The sequence below is a fragment of the Apodemus sylvaticus genome, chromosome 14, assembly GCF_947179515.1.
Source record: "Apodemus sylvaticus chromosome 14, mApoSyl1.1, whole genome shotgun sequence".
Lineage (NCBI taxonomy): Eukaryota > Metazoa > Chordata > Mammalia > Rodentia > Muridae > Apodemus > Apodemus sylvaticus.
In genome coordinates this window covers 33,910,289-33,922,638 of record NC_067485.1, presented here as the reverse complement: position 1 = coordinate 33,922,638, position 12,350 = coordinate 33,910,289, and positions in this window count along the sequence as shown.

Here is a 12,350-nt window from a genome sequence, read left to right as displayed (position 1 = left end):
TAGACAGAGCTTGTGAGCAACATGGGGTGGGGCGCAGCATGGTAGTGAATGACAACATTGCCCTCTGGTGGTCAACTTGAGGAAGAAACCCATAGGTGGCAGGCGGTGCCAGGGGGAGTCTCTGTAACTAAGTTTTCCTATTAATCCCAAAGAAAGCATAATTGAACAATGTTAGGAATTCCCCAAGAAGCTCTGAGTTTCAGGCTCAAAGGAGAAAAACTCCTGTAAATATTCAATTGTTTTAGAATGTGAATGTTTCTTTTCATTTTATTTTTTTTGCACTAGGCAAAAATGCCACATTCCATCACTGTATGTTTTTATGTTTAGTTTTCACATTGTGTACTTTGTCTATAAACTCATAATTTAGGTTCTCTATGAACAAGAAACCTGGATTCAGCACTTCCCCCTGGGCCCGGTGAGAGCTATCATCGGTGGGCTAATGTGTCAGTGTGACAAAGCCTCTTTTCCCAGGCTGTTCCTTTAAAGTTTCAATGGCTCAGGGTAAACTTCTCCAGCCTGGAGTGGGAAGAAACCTGTAGTGTGCTTGGGAGTCGTGAAGGACTGGAGCCCAGAACAGCATATTCCTTTTGCTATTTCTTCACTCCAGGCAGTGTAATTTTGGATACTTAACTCTGTTTCTTCATAAACTAACAGATTTCTGATTCTCATTCTACCAGCTTTTCATGGAAAAGAAGGGCAGGATTTTTTAAAAGAGTGCTCATAGTTTCTCACAAAGGAACAGCTTTGTGAGAACCACCTTTTGCAAATCAGAAAAAAAAATATCAGTGACAGAACACCAAAGCTAGGGCCAGTGGCGAAGGCCTGTCACACCAGCAGCTGGACGTGGAAGTCTGAGGATTCAGAGTAGCCTGGACTACACGAGGTCTGTCTCAAAATAAAACAGAAAAGCCAGCAAAGTCTCATTATGATGGTGCATTTTCTTGTGTGGGATATATCTGCCTGATCAATTGAAGGCTTGGTCTTGACACTAAGTGATGTTTCACTGTTGGTTAACTTTTAAAGATTTATTTGTTTGTGTTTTATGGGCCCAAGGTTTTTTTTTATTGTTGTTTTTACATGTATAGCTACATACCACATGTGTGCCCGTGACCCAGGGAGACCAGGAGTTACAAACAGCTGGGAGCCACCACGTAGCCGCTGGGGACAAACAAGGGTCCTCTGCAAGGGCAACGTGTGCTCTCAACTACTGAGTCATCTCTTCAGACCCAGACAGGCCATCTTTTGGGATGAAATAATGAACAACACAATCCAGAAAAGGGAGATCTAAATGAACACCATGAGGAATATGTGTGAATGTCACACTATGCTCTGCAATCTCAGCCTCTGCCCACCGCGGGCCTGGCAAGTGATGGGCCCAGAGTAGGGAGGGTGTGGTTCCTCTACCATTGAAACTAGTTTCCACTGCTTTTACAGGCATCTTCGTTTTGTAATGGTAGCAAAATGTACCTAATATGAAGTTTTCGAGGCAGTCACTGTCCAGAACAACATCCCCACTGATGTGCAACCATCACTTCTATCTAGCCCTGAAAACCACATGTGTTTGGTCGGCATCTAGCATTCTGCATTCTGTCCTTGTGAATCTGACCACTCAGAAGTGAGATCATAGCACTTGCCATTTTATAACTGGTATATTTTGTGTAGCATTAAGTCATCAGTTTCATCCAGATAGCAAGCATCACAGTTTCTTTCCTACTTGAGACGGAATCATACCCCACTGCACACATACCTCTTTGCCCATCCATTTGCCTGTCAGTAGACAATGATCGTTCTCCCCCCTTGAGCTACCATCAATAACACTGTTATGGGAGTAAGTGTAGACATTTGTTCAAGGCCCTACGTTCAATTCTGTATCTATTTTGTAGAACTGCCATGCTGTTTCTCACACCAAACTCTGAGAAAGCCAAGAACTCTGTGTTCTTCTGCCCTTGACCAAACTTGGGATTTTGCTGTTTCTTGATCACAGCCACCTTGAGGTTGCTTGGCTACTTGCTTCTGATTGATGTGACTCTTCCCAGGAGCTTTAAAAAAGGCGATTTCTCATTGCGGTGTCTCAGAACAGAACGCAATGCCATAGTGGGTGCCGTTAGTCACGAGCTACTGAAAGCCAGCTCACAATGAGACACAGCCTTCCCCAGAACTACCCATTCTTCCTGCTTCCGTCTACTGAGGCACCCCAGTCCTTGCCACCTAAAAGCAGGCTTAGAGCAGAACACTCAGACTTTGGGGAACCTCGGAGTCCTTGTGACCTAGTGTCTGGGTGGCATCTGGAAACCGAGCAGCAGCCAAGCCGGACCACACAGCCCCAGCATTGTAAAGTCACCTTCCTTGTGGCTAGAGCTGCCCATGGTCTGGTAGCTGTCCTGATTGGGTGGGGCACCACGCCGATGTCCAACCACACAGTGGTTTCCATGGAGCCTGGGAAAAGTGAGAAACCCTGGATTATGAGGGAACAAGACCCAAAGGACAAAAATGACTGAGTGGGAAGCCACCATAGCTCTGGCCAGGTCTGGGAAGGAGACGGGATGGGAAGTCATCTAAATATAGCCTGTTTACGGCCAATGATGGGCTCTCACAGACACGGTTTGTGTGTGAGTGGGTGATTGCCACTCCAGCAAATGACTAAGCCAGCGTTTTATCACCGGATTTGACTCGCATCTAAAGTGCTTTTATTGTGCGTACCAGAGAACGAAAACCCCAGACTGTTGCTGTGGCTGAAGATGGGCAGACTTTTCCATGGGAACTTGCTGTCTGTGCCTGTCGGGTGTTTGGATATTTAAAACAAAGTAAGGCTAAAGTAACCACTTGCCTTTCACATCCTAATAGTCATCCTACTTCCGGTTTCTGACTAAAAAGTTTCACATCCACTCTTTCTAGAGTCACCACCAGGTCACGACTTTATAACAAGTTGCAAATACAAAACGCATGTGAGCATTTCATATGGGAGGGAGTGTCTGGGGGGAGACAGGCGTGCTCAGGCATGCTCGCCATTTTACTTGGGACAATGAAGCTATCCAAATGTCTGCCTGAACTCTTGGCAGAAATTGGCAGTGAGTGCGGGTCCCTGGGTAAGACAAGTCATTTTACATAGCTCTAAAGAGAGATGCACGAAACCCATTAACACAGGTATGAATGCCCCTAACAGAGCAGAGCTCTGTGTACCCCTCCTCACCCAAAGGCTTATTCCCTAGACATGGTGCCATCTTCTAAAATGACCCTTGAAGACAGGTAACTTCCTCAAAGAGTAAAGGAGCAATAAGAACCAAAGAGATGCCTTTTCTGGAATCTTCTCATTGACACCTTCTCCTCACAGTCAAAACATGTAGTAGTTTGAATATGCTTGGCTTAGGGAGTGGCACTCTTAGGAGGTGCATCCTTATTGGAGGAGACATAGCCTTGCTATAGAAAGTGTGCCACTGTGGAGGCAGGGCTTTGAGGTCTCATATATATGCTTAAGTCTAGCCAGTGTGATCCAGAGTCTTCTCCTGGAAGCCTTTGGATCAAGATGGAGAACTCTCAAATCCTCCCTCATCATGCCAGCCTGGATGCTGCGGTGCTCTTGCCTTGATGATAATGGACAGAACCTCTGAACCTATAAGTCAACCCCCAATTAAATGCTGTCCTTTTAAGAGTTGCCTTGGTCATGGTGTCTGTTCACAGCAATGGGAACCTAACTAAGACAACACAAACATCATTTATATATCACCCATACATACATCTCACTCCACCTTTCTCCCCCAACTCTCTGACACACACATACACACACACACACACACACACACACACACACACTGCTCTATGTGCTCATGCACATAAATACATACACATGCATTTACGTATGGAGGTATTTATTGTGTGTGTGTGCATGCATAAATTCAATCATTCATACACAGGCATAACATAGAAACATAGCTAGGGTAGAAGCCCTTCTCTTCTATCAGACCATTGTTAAAGTTTCCCTTTGCCATTTGAAAACCTTTCCCCCTAAGACTAGTCAGTCCTCAGGTCTTATCTTCTATACTTCCCCTAGATATATATCTACAAGTCTTTTTTTCTCTAACTTTTGAGAGTTTCTTTGAAAAAAAAAACCATGGAAATTGACAAAGTTGCAAAATTGACAAACATAAGTGATAAAAATTCAGAAATATGGAATCATAGTTCTTGCCCCTGACCAGGAATCGTACTGGCCTGCCTCCTGTTTGTTTCCTGGAGGACCAAAGAGCTTCTGTATGTGATCTTATTCCACCTCATCCACCTGTCACACATGCATTCCAACCTTATCCCCATCTCCTGTGGATTCTGGTTCCCCTAAGCTCTTACATCTCTGCTTACAGGTCTGGGTAGACAGACATTTACACCCATGGGAGTCTAAGAACAACCTGACTGGGCAGAAAGAATCTGGGGCATCAATGGACTAGCAAGGGAGAACCAAGCAACATGGGGCCCTTTCATGTGGTCACGGGTTTAGTCAACAAATGAGAGGCTTCCTTCCTTCAAATGGCAAATGGACCACATCAGTGGAGGGGAGTTTTTCACAGCAAAGTAACAGTCAGGCTTGCTAATTAAGCATGTGACAATGCCATCTTTTGAGTCTGGTAGAAACAGCGGAAGGCTTAGCAGACTAGAGGGGCCATGTTAGATAGTTGACTATTAACATCCAATGAGGAACAAAAGAGACAAGTCAGAATCTGCTGCCAACCTGTCTCAATCTGAGGTTACTGATGGTGTCTATCTTCAAGGCCCTGTAAGAAACTGGGAACAATGTATTGTCTAAACTCCAGTTCTGCAAAAGGCAATGTGGTTCTGTCGTTTAACCATACTAAAGAGCTTAGATCTTTATCTGCAAGATAGAGGGTGGATGCATCCCATAAGGGTACTTTAGAACATTGCTTAGCAGCAATTTTAGATGAACAATAAGCCCATAAAAAGCCACTCAGTGCATCAGAGAAAAGCATATGTAAAGCATATGAAGTTAACACTGCCTTTCACCATGTGACTGTGACTTTGAGGGGCAATGAGGACTCCTACAGACTACTGATGGAAAAGTGATTTGGTACAAACACTTTGGAAGAACAAATGGCAAAATGGCCAAAACACTGACATAAGACCCTGCAGTCCATATATTCTATGTGATTTCCCAAAAGAAACAGATTGTATGTCCATGCAGACTCAAACACCACTGTTCATGGCCCTATCAGACAGACAACTAGAAATGAGTCAAGTGAGCTGTTGACTGACATACAGAGAGGCCACGGCTCATGAGCAGGGTAAGCATTGCACACTGCTGAGCAGTAAAAAGGCACAGGACGTGCGGAGCCCATTCTGACAGGGTGAAGAAAATCTGGTGAAATAACACCCATTGCTTGATGCCTTGATGGAAAAGTCTAGGGAAGGCAGAACTTTGGTGGTTCAAGCTCATCACTGGTGTCCAGAGGCTGATGACAGGTGATCAGGAGAGAGGATCTCCTTCAAAGGGACTCTACAAAGTTTCAGAGTCACAGAAGCACCCTATGTCTTGGGTGTGTTGATGCTTGTATGAAATAATCAACCTCTATCACACTGTACCTATGATATGTGACACGCATAGAGTATGTGTGCTTCAAATCTCGCAACTTTGGTACACAAAAGTAATGACTCAATAAAGCTATAAAAAATGCCTCTGCCCATCCAACCTCTTTTAAACACCATCACAGTGGGATATTCCCTGGGGTTGCAAGTCACAGTTTCTCTCTTTCCAGAAGAACCAAACTGTGCAACAGTGAAGCCACTTTTTGGGACCTAGCTCAGGGAGCAGAAGCCAGATACAAGGAAGTTCATAAACACTGTTCTCAGGTTCCCTGGCCATCCACTTGGTTGACTGCAACCTTGAATAAGAGAGTGAATCCTGAATACTGAGATTCCCAAGATGACCTTGGATCCTGGGACTCCCATGGCAGGGAAAACAGGACCATCCATCCCACACACCCATTGAAAGTAAATAATAACTGTGTGAGTTGGTATCCAAAGAACCACGCATGTCTTCTTCTCCTATGTGCGTGGTAGATTATGAGCTAGCAAGCCCACCAGCTGGTCGTTTGTACTGCAGTTTCAGCGTCATTGGGTTGGTGTCTGTCTGAGTCTGAGCTGCTCTGCAAGCAGAGTCTGGAGTGTGCATCTGATGCAAGTGGTTTACTGGGAAAGGAATTCCAGAAAGCAAGGTGGGGACCTGAGACAGGAGACTGACTGATAAGAAAAGTCAGCAGACACTATAGCTGGGCTACAGTAGCACCTGGGCTGGACTTCAAGTGACCCTCTGAGGAATGGTGATGAACATAACTTAGAACTATGTTCATTCGTGGAATGGGTGCCTGAAATGGTCGCCTTGGGAAGAAAACAGGTGGCATATGGCTCGCAGTTTTGGAATGCCAGTCTATGGCCAGTTGGCCAATTGCTCTTGGGCTGCGGGGCATCAGCCTATCTCAGAGGAAGCACCTGGCAGAGCAACCACCTCACCTCACTGCAAAAGGGAAGAAAAGTGACATGGAAAATGAAAGGGAGTTGGGTCTCAGCAAACCCTTCAAGGGCATACTTACAATGATCAGAAGGCTCTGGGACCCGCGTTCAATTCCCAACACCCACATGGCAGCTCACAACTGTCTGTAATTCCAAAATCTGACACACTCACCCAGACATACATGAGGGCAAAACACCAATGCACTATTTAAAAAAAATGATTAAAGTTCTATTCCCCCATCCCTTCACAATGACACTGTGCTGGTTCTGGGATCCAGGCCTTTAACACAGGTCTTTAAGAATCATTCCATATCCAAACTGCAGCAATGCTCCCCCCGCAACCAAAAGTCAAGGAGCTTGGCATTTCCCACTGGCTCCTAACTCCCATTAATGATGGGTCTCTACTACTGGGCTGTGTGTGCCTAGAAAAGGGAACTATCTGGAATTTGGAAAAAGTCCTGAGGCTAAAGGGAGACAGCTAGGGCACTTACCTGAGCATGTTCAGAGCTTCTTACTAAAACCACACAGAAGCCAGGTGGGTGGAAATGTGGGCCATTTGTCAACATCAGGGCCCAGGGGAAGGCAGCTATCAGTGGCAATCTTTTTTACTAAAGATACCCAAACATGAGGCTCAAGAGATGATGGCTCAGTGGTTAAAAACACTAACTGTTCTTCCAGAGGACCCAAGTACAAGTCCCAGCACCCACATAGTGGATTGCAACCATCTATAACTCCTGTTCGTGGGAATTTGATGTCCTCTTCTGGCCTCTGGTGGCACCTGAACACATACACATAGATAAACACATACACATAGATAAATAATAAAATGCTACAGAACAAGGCAGTTCATCCTGAGATGCTTTCGAAGTCCTCTGAGCACCACTAGGAGGCAGTGAGATGGGTGGGAACACTTCCATGGGTTGCCAGTGGCCTGTGGGGGTTTGTTGTTGATTCAGCATATAGACTCCTCAACTCTAGGATAAAAGGAGGTATTGCCATATGCTTCTCAGCCTGAAGCTCAGACCAAGTCTTGTCCCTAACGAGCTAGCAAGCATACACAGCTCAATGACTTAACTTCAGCCTTGTCTAGGTCCTCCAGAGCCCACTTCCTGCCCCTGTGCCTTGCATCTGCAATGAAAGTCCCAGATCTAGGTGGAAGATAAGCTGCCTTCGGGACAATCTGCTACTTCACTCTTGCCCTGGAGTTGTTCACAACACACCAGCATATAATCAGAGCTCAGAGGATGACAAGACATTTGCTACAAGGCCTGAGGGGGAGTCTGTACTCTTTAAATTTTGAACAGGGAAGGCTTAGCCTATTTCTGCCATGTTTCAAAATATCAGCTGAATGTGCCCCAATGCTCAGGGGAGGTCGCTCCAGCTAGAGTTGGGAGTCAAGGCCTCACTCTTTGAGAAGCTTACATCTGGGAGTGCACTCCTGCCAACTGCTCCCAGCAGAGGAGATGCAAAACCCAGGCAAGTTCTGGAGGGGTGGCAGTCACAGGGCAAAAGAGAGATAGTTAAATAGGTTCCTAATAGTGAGACCCTTTTCTCAATAGTGATGCTTTGTCTCAAAACTTCCAGGACCTGACTGAGCACCTTGGCTAAGTGCCTGGCCAGCGTATCAGCATACTATTTATTAAAAAGCTTGCACTAATTTGAATAGCTCCAGAATGGCTGACACACAGGACCAAAGCTTTTGAGAGTCAAAGTGTAGAAGTAATGGGACAAATTGACTTTAAACCAGACAAGGGACACAAAGCATCTGTCACAGCAAGCTTACAAATCAGTAGCCATGGGGTAAACATGGGCCTCACTTGAGAAAGGGGCTGAGTTACTCTCCCAAATGTGAGTCCTTGTCTTTCTGGTTAGAATCATGGCATTCTATAACAAGGGCAAAGCTACAATAGGCTGGAAGCCCTCTCTTTCTGTCTCTCTCTGTGTGTCTGTCTTCCTGTCTCTGTCTCTTATCTGTGGATGTGAAAGAGGGAGGAAGGGAAGGGAAGGATGAAGGGAGGGAAGGAGAGAGAGAGAGTGACAGAGAGAGACAGAGAGAGACAGAGAGGTTTCCATCCTGAAGTCAGCATCACTGGAGTAGAGATGTGCTGGAGTAGCTGAGTAGAGGAGTGGAGTACATGTGCTGTAGAGAGATGAAAATATATGATTCATAGCTGTAGAGAGCGGGTAAAGGGGTGTGCACAGTAGACAGTGAGAAAGGTGTGGTGTGAGCAGCTGCCTTGAACTCCTGCTCGAGTGTGATGTTTCCTAGATGAACTCATGAGGCTGGTGTGTGAGTTTACGAAGAACAGAAGTACGCTACCAGTTAACACAGGTGGGGTGCTTGCGGCCTTTAGGACCACAGCAGCAGTAGCACTGAGAAGATTTTTACAATGGGAAGTTGTTCAAAGTTGATCAAATGGATTCCCTCATGAGTGTCTCCTCTCCAATAGTACTTTGATGACACGTGTTCTGCTGTGAGAAGTCTACAGACCTTCCTCATCGCGCAGCCTCACTTGCTTCCAATCTGTGTAGAGCTCCCTGCTAAATCAATACTCAGGAAATTCATTAGCATGTAACAGTAATATAAGAAAAGAAGAACTATGTCAGAAGTACGGCCCAAACTTCCTGAAGAGATTAGAAAAAATATGCACAAACTCAGCCTTTGGGAGGGAATAAAGAAAAATGATAAAGACCAGAAGTCTACATATAAAACAAAATTTAACAAATAATCTAACAAAAATTAACAGATAAAACAATAAAATGTAAGCTTGCTCTTTAAGAAGACTATGAGAAGCCCTCAGTTTGATCCCCAGGAACAATGGCAAAAATGAAAAAAATCATTGTTTTCATAATTCTAGAAACTAATAAATGCTTGTGACAACACTTTTGTGATATTTTAACTTACCCTCCTGCACTCCTCTCTTTGGTACTTTGTGGTAGTAATGGTTAATATCGGTTCTATTTGACAGGACCTAGAACACCCTAAGAGACAACTCTCCAGGGATGTCTGGGATTGTCCACATTAGGTTGAAGTGGGAAGATGGTTCTTAACTGTGGGTGCCACCTTGCTTTTGGACTGGGATCCTGAACTAAATGTAATGAAAAGGGTCGCCCAAGCACAGGCCTCATGGCTACCTGCTCCTTGACTGCAGGTATGGTATGGTGTGAGCAGCTGCCTTGAACTCCTGCTGCTGTGACATCCACCGCCCTCCACCGTCCATGTCCATCGTAAACAGCACTTCTACTGTGAGCTAAGAATAATCCCTCCCTCTCCAGGTTTTCTTCATGTCCAGAGCCGATTACATCAGTGAGAGAAGGAACTAATACAATGCTCTTTGAATTCAGCTGCCTAGCAGGCTGCAGACAGGGCGCAATGGGTGTGACGGTCCTTCAACTTCCAGCCTGAGGGCACTGTCACCCTCATATCTAACAGGTAGTTTCTTGGGGGGAATTCCCCAAGAGTTGTTGTGGTGTGAGCCAACCTGGGAGCTCACTTGAGGAAGGAGGAGTGAGCAGAATCCTGTGCCCCAGTTGTCTACCCATAGCAACCAGAGGCACTTGTTTGCCTGAGGTGGACTTGCCAGTTGGAGCTAAATAAGAGGCTATCCAAAAATGAATGAAGAAAACTCCACAGGACTAGATGTTTCTATTGGGATTTTGAAAAGTTCTGAGATACAATGTCCCCATATGTAGGCTGTCTCTATCCATAGGAATTGCCTAAGAAAGACAACCTGTTACCTCTGGCTTTGAGCTTTATGAAAATGTGTAGTAAGACTAAGCAGAATTCTGAATTACTGTTGTATTTAAGTTGTAGCCCAATCCAGAGTAAACTTTTAGCAAGGAGTAGACTTGCCTTAAATATTAATTCTCTATCTAGAGATCACTGTTTTTAAAATATCTTAAATTATACTTTAAAAAAGTCCTCAAGCCGGGCGGTGGTGGCTCATGCCTTTAATCCCAGCACTTGGGAGGCAGAGGCAGGCGGATTTCTGAGTTTGAGGCCAGCCTGGTCTACAGAGTGAGTTGCAGGATAGCCAGGGCTACACAGAGAAACCATGTCTCAAAAAAAAAAAAAAAAGAGTCCTCAAATCTTTAAATTGACCACCAATTAGCTGAGCAGAGATTTAAAAGGTCACATATGATGGGGGATTCGAACTTACCACATACAGGGGACATCTGATTTTAAAACACTTGACAACATGAGACTGAGGGCAACTTTTAAAAAGTTATTTCAAACATCATTCAAGCAAAGAAAAGCATTGAAAAAGGACCGTGGATACAGAGGATGATGGCGGAGCATCACAGCCAGCCGCTCAGATGTGTAAGCTTCGGGCATGTCTCATAGGGAGTGTCCCCTCAGAAAAGCCCTTCTGTGGCCCATGCTTTCACTGGTCATAATTCTATTTGTTCCACAGTTAAAGGAAGTTAAAATGATGAATAGTGGAGAATTGGCTTAAGAGTTTGGCTCTTTGTGTCAGGTTTGTATTGATTAGATAGAGTTATATTTTGTGTTAATTTTATTTTTCTCCTGTAGTTAGTTAGAATGGGGACCATGTGCTCACAACTCTGAGGATGTGTGTGTTTGTGTATGTGTGAATGTGTGAAATTTTTTCAATATTTTTATTTTCTATATTCTTTGTTTACATTCCAAATGATTTCCCCTTTCCCGGATTCCCCCCTCCCCATATGTCCCATAAACCTTCTTCTCTCCATCCCTTCTCCAATCACCTCCCTCCTTTTCCTCTGTCCTTATATTCCCCTCCAATGCTAGATCAATCCTTTCCAGGATCAGGACCCTCTCCATACTTCTTCATGGGAGTCATTTGTTATGCGATTTGTGCCTTGGGTATTCAGGGCTTCTGGGCCAATTAACATCCACTTATCAGAGACTGCAGTGAATGTGTGAAATTAAGTGATTATTTTTAAAGTCTATGCGCCATACACATCTGACTTGTATCCTCCTAGTTGGGGCTCTGTGCTGCCTATAGAATAACTACCTTTAACAAATGAGATACTCTGGTCATTATGCTTTACAAATTACTACATACGGCATAAACACTGCTGTGAGCAGGTGGAAACCGTCCGCCAATATGAACGTGGGGCCCTCTTAGTCTCTCCTGTAAGGAGCATTGTTTTGAGAATGGCAAGCTGAACAGATTGTTCCAACGAGGAACAAAGCCTGGGGAGGGAGGAATCTGATCAATATCTGATCTTTTCTTCCTTACAGCACGAGCAAGGCTTCGATGGTGTCACGTGCTTCAGCTAAGCCATGTGTGATGCTCTGAGACACACGTGAGTATTAGTCAAGCTTGCACAACAAGACACTCTGCAGTGAGAGCCCATTGACTGAGCAGGCAGAAGGAAACTGAAAGCTGTCACAAGAAAACAATGACCCAAACTGGAACCTGGCTGGTGCAAACGTGGCAGAGATGGGCTTGGCACGAGTATGTGTTTCACTATAGAATTTTGGTGCACTGTTGCATAGGCAGCCAGGTGCTGAGTTAATGATTGAATGATAAGACTTTGGACAAAAACAAAGGTTTAGAGTAAAAGGATTTTTTTTAACAAGTTTTCGAAATGCATTCATAAAGGCAGACCATGTGCTATCTTTTGAAACCTTAGAGAAACATTTTTTTTGAAATATAAAGTTCAATTTATTAAACATATGGGCAATCTCAAAATTATCCAGAATAGTAAAAGTAATTTGAAAATAATTAAAATTCAGGAAAACTTCAGGTGTGTATCCAAGTTCTGAGCAACTCTAATATGATGTAAAATGGCTGAGGAAATTTACAATGAACAGGTGTGTAAAGTAATTGAAGGGGAAAAGTTCAGACATT